Genomic DNA, 25,929 nt, shown 5'->3' on the forward strand with positions numbered 1-25,929 from the left:
GATCGACATGCACACCAAAGCCTTGGAAAACAAGACTGGTTTATTTCTCTGGCCGTCGTGCATATATGGGGCCCAGGCACTTTGGCCTGGGATTGTCCGCTGTTCCCGCCAGAGTTCTCCCATCTTCCTGCCACTTGGAGGTCACCTGGGATGATGGCCGTTGTCACCCCCAGGTCTGCGCGGTCGCTGCATTCATCGGCCATTTTGCGGGCTGGTCCTTGTCTCCGTGTGCAGGCCGCTACAGTCTAACATAACCAAGGACATCATTCCACAATGCCGTTCAACTGTGTCTGTCTGTCTGTCTATCTATCTATCTCTAACTCCCATTGCACTTCCCACTCGTCATATGGCTTCTTTCCATAGAAGGTGGTTATCACATGACAGGACCAAGTAATCTGAATTAAAACTGGAAAGGTCTAATTTAGACTATAGGCTTGTGTTGGTGATGTTTAGTTCCAAAGTGTTAAAAACTGATAAATTAACATCAGGACTGTAATATATTGGTAACATTTAGTTTCTATTGCATTCCATGTACAGATTTGACCAGTCAGGAAGGTTATTCTTGAATTATATGAGAACTGAAGAAGAGAAGGTTAAAAACTGATCAGCATCAATGCAGGGTGCAGGTATAAATTTAGAAGCACTTTGTAAAGCAGTTTGATTGAAAAACACAATCTCTGCTCAAGTGAGATTGGTCTTGCTTTACATGGCAACATCTGTACATTGTTGCAATGCAGCATGTTGAAGGGAATGAGCCAGGTGAGAGGTCAGTCCTCATTGTTATAGCAACACTTAACTGTGCGCTGGCTGCAGATCTTGTGAGGTAAACAATTATTTTTTTGGTGTCTTAGTGCCTGCAGCCAATCAGGGTATATTGACTACAAAATAACCTGATATATCTTCAATCATTAAGTCCGCTTTTGGGAGAATCTAGAATTTGGGGTTCCCTACTAAAATAGTGGATCACAAATTTAAAGTGAATTAAAATGTTTTTCTCTCATTGGGTCATGAATCTTTGGAACCCTCCTCCTCCTCAAAAGGTCACAATGTGTGGAATTAAATTATACTCGGGAATATAAATAATAAATTCAGCAGGAAACTGAAGAGAACCTTCTTTATTCAAATTGTGGAATAGTTGAAACAAATATTGCAATTGAATCAAAAGGCACTTTCAGGTGGCCAATTGCCGTGCATGTTTAAGCAATATGTGCTGTTTTGAAGCCACCTGAATATGCAGGAGGCGCTCTTGAGATGAGCTACGTAACCCTCCTCCAAGAGGGCTAATCAGCTCAGCTCAGTGGCTCCCCCAGCCACCTGAATGCAGCTGGCTGAAAGCGGATGTTAAAGGGTCAGGCTGCTGATCACAGCTGACACTGGGCAGGAGCCGGATCCGGAGTGCTCAGAGCCGCATCCTGGGCAGCTGTGTCCTTCAGGTGGCCAGCGTTGCGCTTTAAACACTGCCACCTGAACGGCAATTTAAAGCGCTGCTTCTGCTTCTTCAGGCGCATTCTTAGCGTGGAATACACCTGAAAAAACATAAAGTGGAAGAAGGTTAACTACATGAAGATTAGATAAAGTTATGTGTGATATAACTTGTTTAGGTCAAAACACCCTGGCATTCATCTGTTGCAATTAATGTTAGTTTTTATATTGATAACTCCAGGCAAAGTGATGTTTAATCCTTGGTAAAAATTAGGCTTGTGGGCTTTCTCAGTGGATGGGCGCAGTATGTCTCTGGTAGAACCTCTCCTGCTTGGAATCCCTATGCTTATCTTGCTTTTAATCTGTCAGCTACCTCACACATTTGAATATTCCCACTGGATACTCATTTATGATGCTAATGAAGCTGTTAGCAAAAACAAACTACAGAACAGTTATTATAAATGCTCGAAGTTCACACAGTAGTTGAAAGAAAAGAGAAAAAAAAACAGGCTTTACATCTGATAATTCATTATGTTCTTACTGTGTCCTTGAAATTAATTTCTACTTAATGATTACATAGGAAAATAAGTAGCAGGATGTAATAAATGTTGCCCACTTCTGTCCCTTGTGAATATTTAAAATAATTTCTGAAATGAGGACTGGTCACAACAATAAAATCTGAAAAAAAATACACAGGATATTGAGGGAAAAGAGAAAGAGAGGTAGATACAAAATTGTAGAGAGTAAACAATGAGAGGGGGAAGTTTGTGACCAGGAGGCATGAAATGCTTTTGCTGCAGTGAGGTAAAGACAGCTGGAGGAGCTTGCTCATCGATATGTCTGACTGTTTAATCAGAAGCATATACTCCCATAACACTGGTCCTCGGCTTGGTGCATAAACATTTCTTGACGATGCAAGAATCATCTCTCTCAAGCTATTATTGCCACTGGCATACTTCATTGTTGGCTAGAATGAACAAAATATTCTCTCATTATGGAAGCTGCGAATAAAGTATCTCAGTTACATGCACAGTTTTAATCTGTAGGACTATAAGAGATAGGACCTTTGAATTTCAAAACAGAAACCTATCAAGCTAGTAAGTGAAATCATTTCATATGCATAAAATGAATAAAAATATATACACATTGAATCTACAAAACGTATCTCATTCCCTGAAAAGAATATGCCCTCTTGTTTTTGATACCGCTGTCACGGGAGAATGATTCTAATTACCTCCCTTATCCATGCTTCTTATCATTTTATGTCCCTCTATCGGGTCACTGCCCAGCCTCTTTTAGTCCAGTGAAAAACCACTCCCATCTATCTAATCTTTCCCTACAACAGATGCCCTCCAAAGCCAGACAACATGCTGGTGATTCTCCTCTGCATTCTCTCTCGAACATCTGCATCTTTCCTAAAGCGCCGTGGTCTGAACTGCATGCAATTTATCAATTTCTATGATCTACAAACTAAGTCCCAAAGTCCCTCTGTGGAATTGTATTATTTAGTGCTCTATTGATGATTGCATATGTTTTGGCCCATGGGGTTGATTCAGGCAATAACTTGAAGGGAATCCTGTCATTATTCTATTTCAAGAAGTATTTCTTTATTTCCAGTAACATTTCAGCCAGCTACACGTTAAACTGATAAAGGTTCTTCTTGAACTTTAGCAAGATTTGAAATAAAGATGCTCACTTAATTTTTCAAATGAGGTCTGTTTTTCGTTCTCTCAAACTGAAAGCATCACCCCGGCCTTGTTTTTCAGGTTACACGGTAGCACGAGAGCTGCTGCAGTCAAGTTCCTTTCAGATACAAGACTTGTTGAACATCAAAGATTTCCCTGGCTGTCATGCTTCTGCCTGATTTTAGGAGGCAAATGAAGCTTAGTCTCAGATCCTCAGACTTTTGTATACAGTCACAAACCAAGGTCAATACAGTCATCTGCTCCAATGTGTTTTAAACTCTAATTTACTGGTTGAGGAATTTTCAGATCGGAGAAATAGCACATCCAGGGATTTGTTTCTTATGTTAGCTGACAAGGTACTAAATGGAGGCACTTATGTCTCAGGAAATACTCAAGTGAAGAGTGTGGACAATATAGCATATTTAGTAAGTCTGTAAATTATTATATTTGCTTCCTTTTAATTACAAGGTTAGGGATTATGATCTGCAGAATAACAGCATACAAAGTAAAAGGCCTTTACAAATTCTAAAAGGGACTGCCAAAATGGAAAAGATGTCAGGCTTACACTAATAACTTGTCTAATGCTACAAATTATACATTAGTTAATATGGCATTCAAATGGCCTATCATCAGAGATGAAAGTGCAAGGAATAATTCTGGATTATTAAAATAGTGAATGATAGACGTGTTTCTCTATGGACTTTCTCTGTATCAACTGAAAACAGTTTTGTGGATTTGCAATAATGTTTATCCAAACTCAAATAAATGTCTTAAAAAAAAATCACAGCTTCTGTTTTAAAAAAAATTATTCTACAACCAAAAGGGGAGAATTTTTCTGCCTTTTTTTTTAAACCCAAGAGATGAATTTCTCCTGAGCTTACAAAGACTACATTAAATGAGAATTAATATTTCTGCCCTTTCTTTCAGCACTTATACAGGAAAAGAGACCTTTACTGATAATATTTTCTATTGTGCCAGCTACAGTACAAATCACACACAACTGAGAAGATAATCAGAATGTACCGAGCATAATGCGGCTAAATATTTCATGTTCAAGTTCAAGTCAAGTTTATTGTCATCTGTATACACAGGTACAAACTGGCAAAATAGTGCTCTCCAGTCCTCAGGGCAAAACACACAGACATACAACCAGTCACAACGCACATACAGACAAACAGTGCACATACAGGACAAGTCGTCATAGAAATAAATATTGCTTCATGCGTGTCTCAGATGGTCGGTGTGAACAGTTTCTTTGGTCGCTCAGCATTCTCACTGCCTGTGGGAAGAAGCTATTCCTCAGCCTGGTGGTGCTGGCTCTGATACTCCTGTAAATAGCATGTAAATCTTCTGGATGGGCAAACACAGAGGTTGCAATTACTGGAATTTGGAGCATAAAGCAATCTACTTAAGAAATCCAGCAGATTGACCGGCATCAATTGGAGAAAATCATCGACTATTCTTTTTCTTCAATTGATCCTTCATGATCTGAGTTCCTCCAGTAGATTGTTCAAAATAGGCCTAGAGCCCAGTATACAGAGATGAATGTGCATATTCAAGCCTTTTCTACTTTCTAGTTAATACACAAAAGTGCTGCAAATCCCACAGTGTCCATAAAAGGGGAAGATCTACAACCAATGTTGTGGGCCTGATATGTTCTATGTTAGAGACTCTAACCCACCTACCCTTGATATTCATTAGCATTACCACTGCTGTTTCCCCTGACTCATCAGTATAAATGCAACAGCTCCAGGAGCAGTCAGAAGCTAATTATCCTGTGGAAACAAGAGGTGGGGAAACAGATGGATGGAAACAGTGGGGTTAAAACAGAGGTGTAGAAACAGAGGTGTGGAAACAGATGGGTGGAAACAAATGGGTAGAAATAGATCATCCTGATCATCCAATACAGTGTTAAGAAAGGAGTAAGCTATGATTATCTACAAAGTGCAAGCCAGGAACATGATGGATTACTGTCCACTCAACTGGATGAGTGTATTCCAACAACTCAAGAAGCTCAGCACACATCCAGGAGAAGGAATCTGGTTGGCACCACATAAACATTCATTCTCTCCAAAATCACTGGGCCACAATTACCTGCCATGCCCCTCCCCATAGAATTGAAATGCATGACAGTTAGACACCAATGCTTTCAGAGAGGGTCTTGGACTGATGCAGCCTGGAAATAGGTCATTTGGCCCAACTCATCCACTCTGCCCAGTGGGCACACATTTGTAATAATCCCATCTTTCAAAGCTTGACCCAGAGGTGTAACCTGAGACTATGTCAAGGTGATTTAAAGTTCAAATTTCAGATTTATTGTCAGAGTACATACATGACAGCTCATACAACCCTACAGGCAAGGCAGGATTACCACTATTGATTGTGCAAAAAAACCTACTTAACATACAGATGTTAACAATAAAGAAATGTAAACAAATTGAACTGTACAATACAGAGATAAAAAAAATCAGTAAGGCACAAAATTAAGAGCCCTTAAATGAGATCTTGATTGAATTTGTCATTGAGGACACTGATGGTGGAGGGGTAGCAGCTGTCCTGAACATGGTGATGTGAGACTTGTGTCACTAATATCTCTTTACTGATGCAGCAAGAAGAGCATGTGCTGGGTGTGGTGCACTGTTAGCCAGAATTAAACACACACAATGATAAAGACTGTATTACAAGCTTTAATCCACAAAGACTTCCACAGAGCCAGGCTGGCTGTGGCTGCAGCAACTCTGAGTGAGGCCCCGGGAGGCTGGCACAGGCTTATATCCCGGAGGGTGAATGACACCCGACAGGGTGGGGCTTGATCCATTCAGGCCGACTGATTGACAGCCGGCCAGGTGTTGTCCTGTCCCCTTACACTCCTGCAGGTACAGAGGTTGCCCCCTGCAGTAGGCTGGTGGTGTACCAACACATTGGGTGAGGTAGATCCTTGATAATTGCTGCCACTCTTCCATTGCAGTGTTCCTGTAGATGTTATTGAAGGTAGGGAGGGGTTGCCTGTGATTTCTTGAGCTGTGTCCACCACATTTTGCAGGGCTTTACGCTCAGGGGTATTGGTGTCCCCATACCAGACCATGATGTAGCTGGTCAGCACACTTTCCACCACACATTCTAGAAATTTCCAAGAGTTTCTCTGTGCTGTATATGGTTATATGGTTATATGTGACAGAATTGTGTTATTATTAATCTTTAGTTATAAAATATATATGTTTTAGTAAAGTTATTTTATGAGTGGACAGGATCACACACAGACACACAATTACACTCAGAAAAAAACCATTTTGGAAATCGAAAAGTCTGCTTAGTCATGGTTCTGCTGGAAGCCTATTTGTTTAAAGAGACAGGGTTACTGCTAATTCAAAGTTTTAAACAGTCGTAAAAGTCTTATGACTGTTCTCCATTGAGAACCCAAACCAATAGATGTTTTCACAGGAGCAGCTGTATTCAAGCATTGCCATTCTGCTGGCTGAGTTCAGCAGACAATTGGTAGTCATATCCACTCATAAACTTTTTGAATTTAAACTTCAAAGACATGTCATGCCACATGATTGAAGACATTTTCAGAGAGACATTTTGAGAGCAGAAGTTGCTTGGCCATCCTGTAAGCCACACAGTAACCAGAAAGGTTACTCCTGATCAAAGGAGAACACAGAATAAATGGCTTTTGAAAGGGAATGACCACTTCCGACTGTCTCTTTAAGGGAGAGAGGGCAGTTCTGCTGTGTTCATTTCTACTTGGTACTTCATGTAACCCCTGCCTGGGGTTGTGAAATCATTGTGGAAGGAAACGCAAGTACTGAAACCTCCATGCAAGAGAAGGAAATCATTTGTATGAAGAAAGAATTCTCTGAAAACTTCTCTATAAGAAATTCATGAGTTTTGAGGTCTGATGCCTCACACCTACTCCAGAATTGCTGTTGAGCAACAATATAAAGACTTTTAAAAAAAATCTGACTGAAATTTAAAATAATCTCTTCAAAATTATACCTGAATGATAATGGTATTTTGGTTTTGCCACACAAATATACACTTGCACACAGTGAGGTTAAGTTTAGAGTTAAGAAAGAAGCATTATTAATAGTTATTAATGAAAATTATTATTTTGAAGCTACCATTGTCTTGGTGAATTTCCATTGTTGCTGGTCTAGTATGCAACAGATGTCATAGCAAACCTCCGCAAACTCCTGAGGAAGTAAAAGTGCTGATGCAATTAGCATGCATGTTTCCAGGAAAGTTGCTTTGAGATAGTGACCCCCAAGAACTTAAGTTTGCTCGCCCACTCAACCTCATTTCAGTGATCACCTCGACATTTCTTCAAAGATGTCAGCGACTCTCCTTCTTCCACTCTCTCAGGTAGTGCAATCCAGATACTCTCCACTCTCTGAGTGAAAAAATGTATCCTTTAATGTTTTGACATCACCTTGCAAACCCATCACTACTCCCACATAGTAGGATGGGGTAGCAGATGTATGTTCACCTCCTTTTTAAACAACATACAGAAATTGGATATATATTGCTGTCCCCTCATCATCACCTGCCGTAAACAGTGGAACTCTCTACTCTACAGGATTCTGGAAGTGCCTTCACCTGCAGGACTGCAGATGAAGGGTAACCACTATCTTCCCAAGGGCAATTTAAGCACCCTTGAAAGTATCAGGGTTATTTTGCTGATGATGTTGTGCTATTATCATCCAAAATATAATTGTGCTTGGACATTCAATCAAGTCAACTATCAAGAAAGAATCTGGATACTTTATTATTAACATCTCTAACTTCAATACCCCCAGAAACAGAAACAAAAAGTATTTGGTACCTGTTAAATTACTGCATGTATTTCAACAGCACATCACAGGATGCTTCCAAATTATGCAGCTACCTAAAGCTGAAATCTGATAGATAATTATAAATAGAGTTTTGGTCTGCAATATACTGAGCTGGATGGTCAAGAGAATCACAAGTACATCCTCAGGTGGTCTTTGTGCTGAATCAGTTCAGTTCTTGAAGAGCTGGAAATTGTGCATGAGAAAGAAATTGTAACCAGTGTTAGTGGCAATGTGACAAACTATAATCAACACAAATAAAAACAAATAATCAACACTTTAAAGGCTAGGATCATTCATTTTATTTAAGTTATGGTAGATAAAGTATGTAGAATTTCTTTGAAAAATTGGTGGAGAACATCAGGTCATTGTAGGGCAAATCGCATCAGCAACATACTGAAATCGATCTTTTTTAATTCTTTGTGGATCTTCTGCAGAAATCTTGGATGTTTGCCAGAGGCAGCAAGATGCATGGTTGAACACGTTCATTTTCTCCCTCTCATTTTCCACTCAGTCTTTCTTCTGTTGCCTTTGTTCTGAAAGAATTCATGTCCTAAGTACAACTGCGGCAATTATGATGGCAACTCACCCTAGATTTAATATAGTGATACTTAAAAAAAGTTGTTCAAAAATTGAACATGTTTTTATGTAGGCACTGATCTATTCTTTGAATTTCTGTTTTATAAATGTGCTTCTTTGTGGACCATTTCTTAAGGTATATGAGCTTTAAGGCACGTTTGGAATGTGTAAAATAGAAGAAGAATCAGGATTTATCATCAAGAACATGTGTCACGAAATTTATTGTTTAGAAGTGGCATCGTGTCTGTGGTTCATTATCAATACAGAAATCTGATGGCAGAAGGGAAGAATCTGTTTTTGTATCATTTGCTGTTTGTCTTCAAGCTCCTGTACCTCCCTCCAAATGGTAGAAGTGAGATGAGGGCTTGGCCTGATTGATAGAGACTACTTTCTTTTTATTAAAAAAAATTTCACACTATGAACCATATTGACCAAAATACACATAAACATTTCCCTCTTGAATATACACAGTGTCATTTTATCTCCCTTTTCCCCCCCTCCCTTCCCTCCCTCCTTCCCACCCCCCTCTCCATCCACTAAACGTTCAACATATACGATACATTAAACCCATTAAACAATGTCATCACACAATGAAATTAAACAAGAAAATTGTGTCATCTACTTTTACATACTGGGTCAGTTCATTTCGTCGTCTTCTCATTCTGTCATTTTAGGTGGTAGAGGTCCGTGGTAGGACTTCTCTGTTGTGTTCCATGTACGGTTCCCAAATTTGTTCGAATACTGTGATGTTATTTCTTAAATTATATGTTATTTTTTCCAATGGAATACGTTTATTCATTTCTATGTACCATTGCTGTATTCTTAGGCTATCTTCTGATTTCCAGGTTGACATAATATATTTTTTTGCTACAGCTAAGGCTATCATAATAAATCTTTTTTGTGCTCCATCCAAACTGAGGCCAAGTTCTTTACTTCTTATATTACTTAGAAGAAAGATCTCTTGATTTTTTGGTATGTTGCTTTTTGTGATTTTATAGATGAGTTTCTAGCTAAAATTGAACTACCGAAATTGCAAGAGGAGCAAAACAAATTAATAAAATCATTTGAAATAGAGGAAATACAGGATATATTAAAAAAACTACAGAACAATAAAATGCTGGGAGAGGACGGACTCACAATAGAATTCTGTAAAACATTTAAAGACTTATTAATTTCTCCTCTCCTGGAAGTAATGAACCAAACTGAAGAAATACAAAACATGCCAGATTCATGCAAAACAGCAATAATTACAGTAATACCAAAGACAGGGTAAGATCCACTAACACCAGCATCGTATAGACCAGTATCTCTACTCAACACAGATTATAAGATAATAGCTAAACTATTAACAAACAGATTGGCCGATTGTGTACCAAAAATAGTAAAACTAGATCAAACTGGATTTATTAAGAAAAGACGAACAACGGACAATATCTATAAGTTCATTAACTTAATCCATGCAGTACAAGAAAACAAGACGCCAACAGTGGCGGTTGCCTTAGACGCAGAGAAAGCCTTTGACAGAGTAGAATGGAATTATTTATTCAAAGTACTACAGAGGTTCAACCTACCAGAGAAATATATTAATTGGATTAAAGCATTATGTAAGGGACCATTGGCAAAGGTGACAGTAAATGGATATATATCAAACCAATTTAAATTAAGCAGGTCAACTAGGCAGGGATGTCCACTATCTTCCTCACTGTTCGTGTTAGCTATAGAACCCTTGGCAGAACTGATAAGAACAGAAAATAAAATGAGGGATAAAAATAAAAGAGAAGGAATATAAAATCAGTCTATTTGCAGATGACGTCATAGTATACTTAACAGAACCAGAATTATCAATAAAAGAATTACATAAGAAATTGAAGGAATATGGAGAAGTATCAGGGTACAAGATCAATGCAAATAAAAGTGAAGCGATGCCAATGAATAATACGGATTTCACAAAGTTTGAGACTACTTTCTTGAGACACCGCTGTGAACTGAAAACTAATATATTTTTTACTATTTCACGCTGGAGCCTATAAAATGAAGCAGTAATGTAGAAAAGGCCAGGTCTCCCTTTCATCCTGTTTGAAGTTGTTTCTTAAAGTATTTTGGAGATGATGTGTCCTGATATAGTGCAACTGGTCCTTATGATGACTGTGTGCATTCTATCATGCTTAGTGTGCTTAGCTCACTGCTCTACTCATTATACACCCATGACTGTGTGGTCAGGCATAATTCCAATGCCATCTACAAGTTTGCCAATGACACCACAGTTGTTGGTAGAATCACAAATGGCAATGAGGAAGCATACAGGAGGAAGATAGATCAACTCATTGAATGGTGTGATGTCAACAACCTTGCACTCAATGTCAGCAAAACCAAGGAGATGATTGTGGACTTTAGGAGGAAGTCAGGGGAACATGACCCAGTCCTCATTTGAGGGCTCAGTAGTGGAGAGGGTCAAAAACTCCTGGGCCTCCATGTTGATGTAATCACAATGAAGGCTTGCCACCAGCTATACTTTGTGAGGTTCAGTTTGTCCCCAAAAACTCTCGTAAACTTCTATAGGTGTACCAGAATTCTGGATGGTTGCATCACTGCCTGGTATGGAGGTGCCAACTCTCAGGACAAGAATAAACTCCAGAGGGTTGTTAACTCAGCCTGCAACATCACAGGCACCAGACTTCACTCCGTCGAGGACATTTGCATGAGGCGGTGTCTTAAAAAAGCAGCCTCTATCCTCAAAGACCCCCACCACCCAGGCCACACCATCTTCACTCTGCTACCATCAGGAAAAACGTACAGGAGCCTAAAGACGAGCACTCAGCGGCACAGGACAGCTTCTTCCCTGCTGCCATTGGATTCCTGGATAATCAATGAACCAAAGACACTGCCTTACTTTTCATGCACTGCTGTTATTATTATTTTTTTTTTTAATAGTGATGTCATAAAATCGTTATAATATGTATGTTTGCACTTCGATGCTGCCGCAAAACACCAAATTTCCTGACTTGTTCATGACAATAAATCCTGATTCTGATATCTGTCCTTGATATTCCAGCCCCAATCCCTGAAATCTCAACCATCCCTCCTTTCCTCATTATCAATGTACTCAGCACAAGTACAGTTGATGGTGCAATTCTATATTTACTGTCTTTCTAATTGAATTTAGGTAACAGTAAAGTCAATGGCAATTGTGAAGGCTAATGTAATCATTCAATCTGTCTATAATGTGCTTCCTGTTCTTTGGTGTATTGAAACAATTTTATCTACTAAGACTCATTGCATTATAGTTAATGCAGAGAGAAAGCTTGCTCTCTAGGGGTTGAGGAAGACTTTTTTTGTATTGTTTTTTTTTAAAAAGATCATAAATCCCCATAATATCACTGTATTAATTAAAAGAACATGACATAAAAGGAGAGGAGTTTATATTTAAGCTTTTTAGAACCTGAAGACATCTCCTGACACTTTGCAGAAATTAATGTAATTTAGAAATATGGTGAGAGTTTGGAATATCAGGATTGTGGTTGTCGGTTTCTACACACCCACGTCACACAAACTACAATATTCTACAGGTTAACTATCAACTCTCACCACCAAACCACCATTTCAAGATCAAATCATCAAACATCCAGTACTCCACTCATTATGCACCAAATCCATTAAACCCACAGGCAAGGGCAGTGCTGTTATAGTCTGGTGGACTGACCTGCATCATGCAAAGGATGGAGAACAGTTCTCAGTCACATCCTTGTACTTACCACTGGACCATGAACACTCCAACAAACATTGTCTCCCACACTGTCACAGATATCTCCACGTTAAGAGATCTCTCTCCAAAGTCTCAAACATCAAAATGATGCAACCCCTTACATCTCACTTCTACCTCTTACTTAAGACTCACAAACAGAACTGTTCAGTACACCCATTGCTTCTGCTTGCTCTTTCCCCACAGAACTTATGCCCTCTGACCTTGACTCTATCTATCTCCCGTTGCCCAGTCCCTTCCCATGTGACACCTTGTATGCCATCCACCATTTTGTAAGTGTCTAATTCCCTGTCCCCACGGCTTCATCTTCACTATAAATGTCCAACCTTTTTAAACTCCATTCTTGGCCTTGCTTGCCACCAGACGGTGTCTCCACTTCCTCTATCTGGGTCCATCTGCTTTTTTTACCATTGTCTGCTACCATCTGTCATCCACTTGCCTCTTTCTCCCAACTCACTCCTCTTGTCCCCCATTATCTCATCATCCTTCACCCATCCTCAATCCACCTATCACTACTGGTTCCATTCTTTCCCCTCTCCTCTCTTAAATAGTCAATCTTCCTTCTCCACATTTGTAGGGAAATTAACTGCGCCTCTCTTTTATTTTTGAACAAATTAGATCATGAATAAATTATATAATTTCCTTTTGCTTTCAATGTATATCTAATTCAGTTGTCTGACATTTCATTTTACTAATAGGCTCTTTTACATGGTATATACTTTGATTATCCATGTTCCATAAATAATGGCAAAGGTTTTTGTGGCAACTGTGGTTTTGTAAAAAAAAATTAGAGCTCCTAGTTTTTTTCAAGTTCTTGAAAATGTAATTAATTCTTGCGTAGTGTGCCATTGACATTATCTGTATTGGAACTTTGCCTCACCGTGAATGTCAAGAAGATATTTGACCATGAGTTGACCTGCTTGTCTCTACTGTTGTTTGCACTATGATTGGTATTTCCATGAGGGATCATTTATTTGTGTCTTTGACTAGGAATACTGCTAAATTTCTCCTATTGTCTAGCTTCAACCGTCAAAATCCATTTGAGATTTTGTAACTTAGCTGAGCTTGGTTTCTTCCTAGCTTTCATTAAAGAGTGTAAATTGATCATTGCCTTTAGCAACAAAGCTTTTGGATGCTGCTCCAAAAATCAGAACTCACAATGACAAAGAATAGAACATTGAACAGTACATCACAATACAGGCCCTTCAGCCCACAGTGTTGTGCCAACTTGTATAAACCTACTTCATATCAATCTAACCCTTTCCTCCCCCATGGCTCATAACCTTTTATTCTTTTTATATCCATAGCCTTCATCATTCAGAGTATTGAGTATAGTAGTTTGCAGGTCATGTTGTAGTTTATAAGTCATTATTGAGGCCCAATAGAGTATTGTGTTCAGTTTTAGTCACCATATATCAGGAAAGATGTCGTCACACTGGAGAGGGTGCAGGGAAGATCTATGGGGATGTTGTCAAAACTTGGAGGTCTGAACACTAGGGAGAGTTTGAGAGCAGAAGGATGAGGAGTGATCTCATATCAGTGCACAAAATCATTTGAGGAATAGATTGGACGAATGCACAGAGACTTTAGCCCAGAGTAGGGGAATCAGTAACCAGAGGACATGGGTGTGAGGTGAGGGGGGAGTAATTTAACAGGAACCTGAGGGCTAACTTTTTTACTTGGAGGATGGTATGGAATAGGCTACTGGAAGAGGTGGTTGATGCAGGTATAATCTCAACATTTTAAAAAAAAGATTGAATAGGATAGGTGCAGAGGGATATGAACACAAGCAGGTGGGTCTGGTGCCTGGGGGACATTTTTGTTGTCATGGGCAAGTTGGGCTGAAGGATTTGTTTCTATACTCTATGACTCTATGTGCCTATCAAAGAGTCTTTTACTGTAAAGGTCCCTATTGCATCAGCCTCCACCACGTGCAAGACTTTCTTCACCAATGGGTACTGAAGCGAGTCACCATTGAAAATCTCTTTCATCACTCCCACCACAATCTGTGTATCCGGGCTGATGCCCAATATGCTTATGGGCTGTGATAGTACACCCTCAGAATAGGTGATCTTCATTATCATCTTTCTTGGTTCACGAGTGAATGCTCTATAGGAGATTAAACATATTAACTAGCATTGTCAATGAAAGATTGTATAAAATGTGAAGTTAAGATTGTATTAAACAAATTGTCAAGGTAAGATTGTATAAACAACTCAAAGCTGCCTTGATAAGTGAACATTGAAATAGTCTGCCTGGTTGAGATAGAATTCTGCAACCACAAAGCCCCTACCTTTCTGCCGTCAAAGACCTTGTATTCCAAGACTGTACTGTTTCCCTGGATTTTCCTGGTAATTTGTACATTATTATGCTAGAAGGTGGCAAGGAAGACATGTGAGGGAGAGCAATGGCATCAGTGGATGAGAACATATGTTGGTGGTGATATTGCAACATGGAAGAGACAAATGAGAATGATGGAGAGGTGGGGATGTGAGAAACTATATTCACTGAGAAAGAGGGGTATCTTTTGAGGAGTTAGTGTTGAAAGTGATTTGCTGGTGTAAAATTAAACAAACAGATTGGGTGCGCTGGTTTATTGCAGTCTTCGGGATATGGGCGAAAGTGGCACCGCACGAAGCATTCCTGATCTGATAAGAGAAATAAGCCTCGTGAGGACCTGAATGCAGGAAGAGGGAAGCACACTTCTGCTGCTTATATCTTCAAGTAACACTTCTGTGAGTGATTACCCGTCCTTCTTTAAGGAAAGAAAGTGATAACCCTTACAGATCACACCAAGACATGAAAGGATGAATCACTAAAGCAAGGAAATGTTTTGGCTCAATTGTGGTCTATTTTGTCTACTCTTACAGTTGCGCAGGCATCTGCAGATTCTTCTATCAGTTGTAAAGAAAGAAGGTGAAATTTAGCTGTGAGCATTGTTATTAGAGCAGCCCTGGAATTTTAAGCTTGTGCTATAGCTGCATTCAAGTTGTCATCAAATAATGCACATTAGAATATTTCAGGACCCTGCCTGCTGGCACTTCCCACCACATGACCCGCTGCTAGTGCACTGTGATATTAAAATTCAGCACATTTATTTTTTAGGCTGGAGACTTTGATGGCATCAACCCTCTGTAGGAGGATGGTGGCTGCCTGGAACTTGATTGTACCATATTCACAGAACAGTGCATCTTCTAATGTGATGCCAAAGCAGGTGAGCTGGCTTCGCAAGTTGCACAGGCTGATTTGTAGTTCAGAAGGCATTTTACAAACCAGAGCTTTTGAGTATTTTGCTGCATCCAACACATGTCAATAATTAATTAATATTTTATTATCTCAAGGGCTTCGTGTTCAGAATTTCTAGTGTATAATAAATGAGATACTTGGGCCTTATAATAACCATGATGAGGGAAATTCTGATATGAAGGTATTACAATATATTTAGATATGTTTATTAACACTATCTCTAATTATTGCATACTTTTGCAGGAATATAGTGTTTGTTAATAGATTTCACCCTCTATGAACCAGTGTTATTTACATTTTGTTGTTAACATTCAAATGTCAGTGGATTGAAGTAATGGGCTTTGAGTCATTTTCCCAGATATAATTTTGGAATATAGGGTATGTTATTGCATTGCACAGTGAAACATTTTTGAGGAGCCTTTAATTAAATCTCCTAACCTCTATGCTTTGAACTACAGCATAAATTGTAATCAGGAACAGAAAGTTCCACATTTAGGATGCCCAGTTCAAAGGCATAAAACAGGTTTAAGTTTAGCATAAAACCATTTTGGTTAATCAGAGTTTTGTTGATTAAACAGGTTGGCTAGATTTGCAAGTCTAATATATACACAGAAGAAATGGATCATGTAAGGACATGAACATAGAAGATGATCAATGGTGTGGAGCTGCAAAGTCAGATTGCTGAAATCCTGTTTTAGCAAGTTATATTCTTACCAGAGTTCATAATGGAATAGTGTAAAATATGAAATCTACATAATTAAATACAAGCAGATTGCAGATCTTTACCTGCATATAAGAGCAGTTTTAATTAAGTGTATAAATGTAAATTTCTGGTGGATTGTATCACATGTTACGACTTCAAGCAGGCAAATTAGTTTTTAGTAAACACACTCAGATGTGCTAACTTCCAGGATAACAAATGTCTTTTCATGAATTATTTGTAATATGCAGCACTCTAATTCACTCAAATAATCCAGGTCTTTGAAGCAGCATTTGGGAAGAAGGAAAAGGATTTTAAATCACAAAGGTTCTAGTAGTTCCCTTAAAACAGACCCACTTACTGCTAACATTGCAAACAGCAGCAATGATCTTTGCCTTGATTTAAAAAATATCAGGTAGCAGAAATGAAGTGCTAATAGATACAAAGTAGTAAAGTTAATCTTATAGATGAGGACAAATGTCAATGAAATAAATGTAACTCACTCAATTCTAAAATTATGAATTTGTTTTAATATGTTTCTGGAGCTTTTGAGAGATAGTTCTGAAAGAGAAATTTATTCACCACAGTGTACTGTAAATAAAGAACACCAGCAAATGATTGTTTTTTAATTTGTCACTTTGGCTGAGATGCTCAATTTTGTTATTTTTGATTGGTTGCCAGAGGAACATGCATTATGTATTTACACTCAGTAATAAAGATGGCAGGCTAAATTGGCTCCCTGATAAAATGAGTTACTGGAGGCTCTATTGACCTGAATGATTGTTCAAGTCATCAGAAATATTAAGATTACATCCTCTTTGCAAGCACAAAGCACCTAAGGTGCAAATGTGAATTAGAGTGATAAAATGGAATTCAATAGATTTGCATAATTTGGAACAAAAGATTTGTGTCCAGAATGAAGCATGTAAAATGCAAGTTAATACACCCTTTAAAATATATTTTCTATTATTAAGGTAAAAAGCTTTTGCCTCTCAGATTTAAAGGGTAAACATTTTTCTTCCCCTTTTGCTTATATTTTGTTCTGCTTACACTCATTGAAGTCTATTTGATGTCCGACACACAGCTCGGGGCCAGATAATTAAACCTCTGTAGTTCAGTATTTTCCATGGAACCCATGGAATCCAGCAATTTAAATTTAAATTTAGATGTACAGCCCAGTAACAGGCCCTTTTGGCCCATGAGCCCCATGCTGCCCAATTACACACAATTTACCTCCAACTCTGGTACATTTTTGAAGGGTGGGAGGAAACTGGAGCACCCTGAGAAAACCCACGCAGACACGGAGAGAATATACAAACTTGTTGCAAACAGCACCAGATTTGAATCCTGGTCACTGGCGCTGTAACTAGGAATTGTGACAGATTAGGTTATATTCTATATTATGTATAGATATGTTTTTGGAAGATAGATTGTGGGGTTTTTAGTTAGGTCACACACAGATACAAACACTTCACAACACAGATCCCATTTAAAATGCCAGAGCTCTGCTCAAACCAGACAGTCCAGGCTCCAACTGACTTTGCAAAAACTTTGAAGAGTGCCTATAGAGACTTCACAAGTAGGTGTTAATTGGACGTGCTTTGGAGTAATGGATTATTGTTTTGGAAAGCAACAAATGAACGGACTCGAAGATTGGTTCCGGTGCCGCAGTCTGCCTGAATGCAGTTTGTTTTTCTAAGGGTCGTGTGGTTTTCTCTGAGTGAGAGAGAGAGAGAGAGAGAGAGAGAGAGAGAGAGAGAGAGAGAGAATTCAGTGCTACAGTTCAGCAGTAGCAGCTGGGACTGGAACATGACAATCTGGCAAGCTTGTGGAAAAAAACCCATTTTGAAGATGAGTTGTGAGTTTTTAGTTCAGCCTGGTCAAAGCCCTTGTGGTCCATACAAGAGGAGGTGGCTGGATGTATAATATTTAACCTGAGATAAGGGAAACAGAAAAGGAACTCTGTGGTGACCTGAATGAAAGAGGTTATCATCTGGAAAACCCTGATGGGGCAAGTTTCTTCAGCAAGAGACTGAAGTGGCTGATCGGAAGGAATCAGTTTGTGTCCAACGAGCAACAAACCTCTCTCTCTAAAAACCGACAAGAACCTTCCTGAATGGTAACCATTTACCTTTCAAGCACCAAGCCTCATAAAATTCATAAATGTTAAATTCTGTGCACAGTATAAGAATTGCCTGATACCGGTGAACTTGGAGGAGTGAGAAGTGACATTGGACTGTGAATCAAATACATTTTCTGAACTTACTCACACATTACATACATTTGCGCTTAGAATTAGAAGGGGGTTAAGTTAGGTTAAGTTAATAGTAAGAAGTAAAAGTTTGATTCTGTTTTCATGTTTGAAGATAATTTAAATAACCATTTGTCTTGGTGAATTTCTGGGTTTTAGGGTCCTCTGGCCCATAACAGAATGACTTTAAAGATTAGATGGCAGTGTATAACCAACTCATGGATCATCTGAACCTCTCTTAAAGTTTGCAATATATTGCAGTCAATTTGGTTTTTACAGTAATATTTTCAACTACAGGTAATAGGTTCAGGTGTAGAATGCAATTCACAGCAGCTAAAAGTTCAGTTGAAAGAATGCTACTGACCTCTCTAGATAGGAAAGCTAATTTCATTTTGCAAGAAAATAAAGCAAACTACGGTTTGACCTTCTCCTAATCAAAGGCCATCTCATTATATAGCAACTGTGCTTACATTTAAGCATTTAAACTGTTACTACTGTGTTAACTTGGCCAGTTGATAATTTGCTGTGGATCAAGCTATGGTATAAATCCAGGCCAATGCTTTAGACAGATGTTACAATGTAGAATTAAGGTAATTCTGAATTGTCAAAGGTGGTATTTTTCAGATGAATACCAACAATCCTGTGACACTAAAGAAGGGCAGGAATTTCTCCTGGCTTTTTAATCAGCACGTCATGGGAGACTAATGCATTTCTATTAATTTAATTTTCCTGTGTAAAAATTATCTGATCTTGTAGAGTGGTGCAGAATGAGATGTCATTGTGATAGAAAGAGTCTTTCAATTCCTAGGATTTAGTAGGTCATTTTTTTCAATATTTCTGGATGGAGAAAAAAGAAAGATGACATTAGGCATTAATTGCAGAAGAATCTCTGTAGATGCTGAAAATGTGGATCCAACTCTGAGAGGGATTTTTTTTTCAATCTAATGATCTTTCATCAGAATTTTCATCATCTGCAATATTTTGCATCTGGAAGAAGTGCAACGAGGTTAGCCACATAATAAAAACGTGATATCGTAATTACATAAATGATCGAGGCCCGAATTCCAGATAGAATCATGTAGAGGAAGCATGTCAAACTCCCAATTTAAAGAAGGCAGTTAATTACATTCAGCACTCAAGCGGCGAGTCTATTCAACAAGCTGCCTATATTCTGGGAAAACTGATCAACACACAACTTCTACTTTGCATAACCTATAAGCATGAGCCTTGCTAATCTAAACCACACAAACAGATTCTATATTACATCTTGTAAATTGAGTGCTAACGTGAAAGAAATATTATATAATCTACCTCCTCATGGCTGTGGCTTTTGATTGGATATAATTGAAAAATTTATCCCTTCACTTCATAGAAAAACGTATGACAATTCTTTGTTCTGTTGTAGAAGAACCCAAATTGCTGATATTAACATCAGAATTCTTAATCTCTCATTGGTAAAAGATGGTGCACTCTTTAATTTTATTTTTCTATATCTCCTGCATTTTGTGCTAGTAACTCTATACCCTGCACTTTTTAAATTACTATACACTGCATCCTGCACTTTGCTTTATAATTGCACAAACTGCTGTATTTAAGTATGGATTTAAGCCTGGAGAACATGCAAAACAAAGCTTTTCACTGGTACCTGTGATAATAAATGTCAATTCAATGAATGAAGTGATTGTGGCATATTGTTCATTCTCTTAAGAGTCTTGAATTTGTAGTTTTTTTGTGCTAAACATACAATGCAGTTGTGGCTGAGCAATGCATTTGAAATTAATCTCAAAGAAGTCAATTGAAGTCAAAGCTAAATTTTAGAGGCAGAGCATTGTGCTGTCACCACTGTCTAATGCAATGAGCATTACAGAACGGAGATGAACTTTCAGGCAGCAACCTGCTCAAGAAGAGAGTGCCTTTTTTTTAAACAATCTCTTTGTTTATTTAATCAATCTTCACTAGAGAAATCTGCAAACTGACAGAATATCTGTGGAGTGCAGCAATGTAAAGAAATTGAATTAATATGTTTAAATGTTGTTATTGGCCAAGGGTGCTTAATTCATTGCAATTTTAAATAGTACATATTAATTCAACTCTCTCATACCTACAGACACTATCAATCTTCATTATTAGCTCCTGAGGCTTTATTTATAATTGGGATAAATAATGAGTGAAATGACCAAATTCACAAGAAGATGTAGTGCCTTAAGCATTCACCTTATTACCAGAAGTAAAAATAGTTGTTCTATGTTCTCTGTTGGTTATATAAAAAAAAACTACCCAGTTTTCAATTTCAGCAAGTAAGCTGAAAATCTATTCCCATTGGCTCCCATGGTGCTGGGTCAGGATGGGGTAATGGAAAGAGGACTACAGATGATTTCTATTTCTTGGAACTACAGGTATGAATCTGCTCCATGATTACCTTTAAGGTATGAAGTATTAATGAAAACCTTTGCCTCGGGAGAACGAGTAAACCAGAGTTCGTATTACAGTTGGATGGTAGAAGTAGCAAAGTTGATATTCCAAATGATGCTTTATCAGTATCAATGTTATTTCCTCATGTGACCGCAGTTAGCTCCCTCACATAGAAGTGGTTCCCATTCTGTGTAGAATTCCATACCCTCACAAAAAAGCTGGTAAAATATCTTAAAATATTTTACTGGTGCTGTATCTTACTTTCAAAACTCTGTGCTTTGAAGGAGAACTCACATATCAGCAAAATAATATCATTGTTAGACAGACATGCTCCAAATGATAGAATTAGAGGAGAAAAACTTCCCATCGTCCCTACCATTTGGTTTTGTGTATGACTAGCTTGTGCTTTGTTTTAACTAGGCATTAGCAATCATAATGTGAAGTTGACCAACATAGCAGGAAAACATGAAATCAACCAAATGACCATGATGCAAAGAGCAAGAACCCAGCAAAAATTTAACATAAATTGATCCATGAATAGAAAGCTGCAAAGCAGCATCGGCTACATTGGGGAATGCAAATATGCCTAGTTCTGGATTCCTCAGTATGGGTCTTCTTCTTTGGCTTGGCTTCACGGACGAAGATTTATGGAGGGGGTAAATGTCCACGTCAGCTGCAGGCTCGTTTGTGGCTGACAAGTCCGATGCGGGGCAGGCAGACACGGTTGCAGCGGTTGCAGGGGAAAATTTGTTTGGTTGGGGTTGGGTGTTGGGTTTTTCCTCCTTTGCCTTTTGTCAGTGAGGTGGGCTCTGCGGTCTTCTTCAAAGGAGGTTGCTGCCCGCCGAACTGTGAGGCGCCAAGATGCACGGTTTGAGGCGATATCAGCCCACTGGCGGTGGTCAATGTGGCAGGCACCAAGAGATTTCCTTAGGCAGTCCTTGTACCTTTTCTTTGGTGCACCTCTGTCACGGTGGCCAGTGGAGTGCTCAGTATGGGTAATAAGGTGCTAACTGCAGAGTCTATTACCTCTTACCTATTTGTAGTTTGCAAAGTGATGCATTAATCTTTAATTGACAGCATTCAGATCCTAACACCAAGACATTAAATGATTTAGGATGAGTGTCCTATAATTAAAATCATATCTGACTAAAACCATCAGCTGTTGCTCAGACAGCAGATTTTCCATTAGTTTTCAGGGAAATTGACTGAGTAATGATCTTAGTGTTTCACTTTAAAAGCACAAGCAAATGTAACAACTTGGCAATTTCAAATAATTTTTGATGTGACTTTTTACTGCAATTTTGTTTTATCACAACAGGTCCATCCTACCATTTTTTAATTTGAACAAAAAAAGGTAGTGTAGCATATTCAATACAGTTCCCAGGTTCCATTCCTGAGAACTGTCTATAAGCTGATTTCTCTGCAAGTCAAAAATGTCGGCTTCTGTGGTAATTCATATCATATTGCCCTACATACACTTGCTACACTAATTTTATTAATGAATCACTCTGACAGTACCCATAATTAAAATAATGGAATATATCATGAATGAATAAAATTTAATGTTTTGTTATTCTCTTTCTTATTGTCTTGAAACATTGTGTGGGGTTGGAATGTTTCTTGATCAGTTTTCCTTGGATTCCTTGATGCTACTTTCAAATACTGGCTTGAGTTCAAACTCAAGGCAGCATTTGACAAGGTTTGAGGGTAATTGGTCCTGGTGAAATCCAAAATGGGCATTGGTAAGCAGATTATAGATTAGCCAATGCCCACTGATGATATGGCGACAATGTCTTCCTTCATATTAGTGGTGATTAACAGGATGGGAATTGTCTTGTTTTATACAGGACAAAAGTGGGCAAGTTTTTGCATTGTCAAGTAGATGCCAGTGTGGTAACTGCACTGGAACAACTTTTCTAGAGGAGCAACTGATTCCTGAGTGCAGGTCTTCAGTACTATGCTGGAATGTTGTGCAGGCCTATGTTTTTTTTTAAATTATATCAAATCCTCCCAACTCCTCCTTGACATTACATGGAATGAATTGAATTAGCTGAAGCTGGGGTCACTGTATGGAATTAAAATTAGCACTTCAAACTTTCTGAGCAGCAATGCGTAAAATGTTACAAGAGATCCAGCACTGCTTGTACAATCGGGATGAAATGCTCCTTGTCACAGACATGAAAGAAGCAATCCTTTTTAGGGAATGCACAGGAAGTATTCTGAAGACTGTATTAACATAATTTGAAGTCTAAAAAAAAACACATAGGTTGCTTTTTATAAGCAAAGGTAAATTATTTATGTTTGAAAGTAGACGAAATTGGGCTATAGCCAATCAGAGGGAAAATTAGGCCATCATTCGAGTGAGAAACCCCAGAAACATTACAGAGACCGGTCATTTCTAGGTATCTTCCATGCCATATTTCACTAGATAAGCTAAGATATTGAGACTGTTTCACCAGATATTAAAGTTATTGTGGTGGCTAAAGACTAGTGAAAATCATAGGATCCATAGAGCGGTTGAGGCATAGCCTGAGCAGTTAGTCATCTTGATGCATCATTATACCAATTGAATGCTGAAGCTTGCTTCTGATGCTTCCCAAAATGGAGTTGTGGCAGTAATCAAAGACCAGAAGAAGTCTGTTTCTTGTACATTATGGGCATGGACCAAAAATGAACAAAATAAGAAAGGAGGGATTGGCAATATCTATGGAGTTGCAAACCTTCACTATTTCAAGCTGGGATGATCATCTGCACTGGGTATTGACCATAAGCTATTTGGAAAAAAAATATGCACTTCCCATAAAGGCAACATCAAGGATTGCATCGTGTGAAGAAATCATCATGAAAATGAGAAACAAAGTTTATATTCCATAAGGAATAGTGCTTTTAGAAATAGCAAGAATTACATGGAATAACCTTTTTTTTTAAACAATTAAATGAATATACTTTTAGTGAATAGACAAATTCAAACAAATATATAAAATTGGTTGCAGATGCTATGATTTGTCTCCAAGCAGAGTTGCCTAAAGTACTAACACAAAGCGTTGTTCCCAAATGGATAATTATACAAGATTTCATGCAGAACATTTGGTTAAAGCTTTGAAAGATTTGTTTATTAACTTAACACAGTGGTCCTCAACCTTTTTCTTTCCACTCACATATATAAGGGATTATTTAAGGTGGTATGTGGGTGGAAAGAAAAAGTTTGAGAACCAGTTTTAATCATACCTAATTGACTCGTTATGTGCATGTTTTCAAAACTCCAAAGGAAATGGGGCAATGACAATTTTTCTCAAGCAAAATATTTCAGTTACAATTGGGCCTAGAGCAGTGATTCTCAACCTTCCCTTCCCACTCTCATATCACCTTAAACAATCCCTTACTAATCACAGAGCAATGATGACAGTGATTGCTTAAAGTGGTATGTGAGTGGAAAGAAAATGGTTGAGAACCACTGACTCTTAACATATGGATGATCTAGTGAGTAGATGTCAGAAGGCAAAACACATCCTTCTATAATCCATCTCAGGTGTAAAAGTAGCCCATAAAAAATTGGACCATGCCAGTACATTTATTTTGATTATTTTGAACTTTTCAAAGAGGAATATAAAAAAAGAGATCACATTACCTTCACAAAGCATCCTAAAATTGTTAATAAATTTGTCCTCACCAGGGCCATCTCTTCTGGAAAGTGCATTTTTGGAAATTCCATTTTTTGTTCTTTGTATTGCATCATTACACTTGGTAGTGCAAGAGAATAAGATAAACTGTTGTCAAGCAACTGAGATTGGAAAGGCTTCAGTAGAAATTTATCACTGGTGGGCATTGTTCGACTCGCTACACTGTAGTGTGTGTTTTGTGATATGTCCTATAATTTGCTTTCAAAATTCGATTGTATTCGATTGATTTTCATTCTTGTGTCTTTATTACTAAAATGTTCTATATTGCAACTTGCCCTCATTTTCCAAACAATTTTTTTTCTTGTAGAAGGCAACATTAGATCCCATAACAGTGTACTGGGCAAACCAAATAATTTTCCAAAACAAATGCAGAACTCTTGGCTCACTGCTTTCCTGATGGAATGGGCAGTCAGAGAGCAGACAAAGAATGAGGCAATGAAATGTGAATTTTTGAAATTTGCAGATGAACAATATCATTGCCTGTAGACCAATAATGACAAGACATTGTGGGAATAAGGAAATACCTGAAACACTGCAGAACTCATGAACATTGTCATGTCATGACAGATTGTCCAACAATGTGAAGTGCTGACATAGAATATCTGCTTCATGAAATAAAATAGGTGTAACTGTAATGCAGAAGTATGAAAATGGCCTATCTAGAAACTTTAGTGCTTGTTGTGTTCAGTAAAGCTCAGCCATTTGACAATACCATTATCAATTGTGGAAAATATAATTAAGATAATTCTGTAAGCAAAATTGCATTTATATGGCCACTTTCATTGCACCTCTGAATTTTTTGCAGCCTTATTTTTGAAACGAGACAATAGATGTGATATGGGAAATATGGCAGCTAGTTTATGTGCAGCAAGCTCCTTCAAACAGCAACTGGTCAACAGTTAACTGGTGATACTGAGTAAGGACACTGTGAATAACATCCATTCTTTGAGCTTGGAACTGTGCAGTCTTTCATGTCAGCCACAGTTTATTGACTCATCCAATAGTTGGCATGTCTACAAATAGAACACTCCCTCAGTACTGCACAAAGTATCATTCATTTTTTTTTGTACTCCATTCTCTGAGGGGGACTTGAAGCAGGACCTAACAGGGCAATTTTTAAATAAACCACGTGTGAGATCTAGACAGGATATCACAATGCAATGGATGAATAACAACATTAAAAGAAAGCCAAACTTCCACAGTGCATATGCAGTAAAATGTGACTCAATAATTCATAATTAGTTACCTGAATTTGTCCATGTGGCTTTGAAGCACTGGTCAAGTTGGTAGCTAAAACCATGCTTAACCTTGTAGAAGAGGCCCCAAGCATGGTCAGCACTTATTCTTACTTACTGGTAATATCCA

General features: G+C 38.2%; 1 long non-coding RNA gene across 2 annotated transcripts; it reads right to left on the reverse strand.

Annotated features, from left to right (window-relative positions):
• Window positions 1-1,134: 1,134 nt before the first annotated feature.
• On the reverse strand, window positions 1,135-25,929 carry LOC138763249 (uncharacterized). 2 transcript variants are annotated; one of them, XR_011357444.1, is made up of 4 exons: window positions 25,811-25,929; window positions 7,930-8,122; window positions 3,119-3,282; window positions 1,135-1,526 (listed from the first exon to the last, which is right to left on the reverse strand). It is a non-coding gene; the product is annotated as an uncharacterized lncRNA (long non-coding RNA). The 2 variants fall into 2 exon arrangements; XR_011357443.1 differs by lacking the exon at window positions 1,135-1,526 and having other exon boundaries at window positions 3,043-3,282.

The sequence above is a fragment of the Narcine bancroftii genome, chromosome 5, assembly GCF_036971445.1.
Source record: "Narcine bancroftii isolate sNarBan1 chromosome 5, sNarBan1.hap1, whole genome shotgun sequence".
NCBI lineage: Eukaryota > Metazoa > Chordata > Chondrichthyes > Torpediniformes > Narcinidae > Narcine > Narcine bancroftii.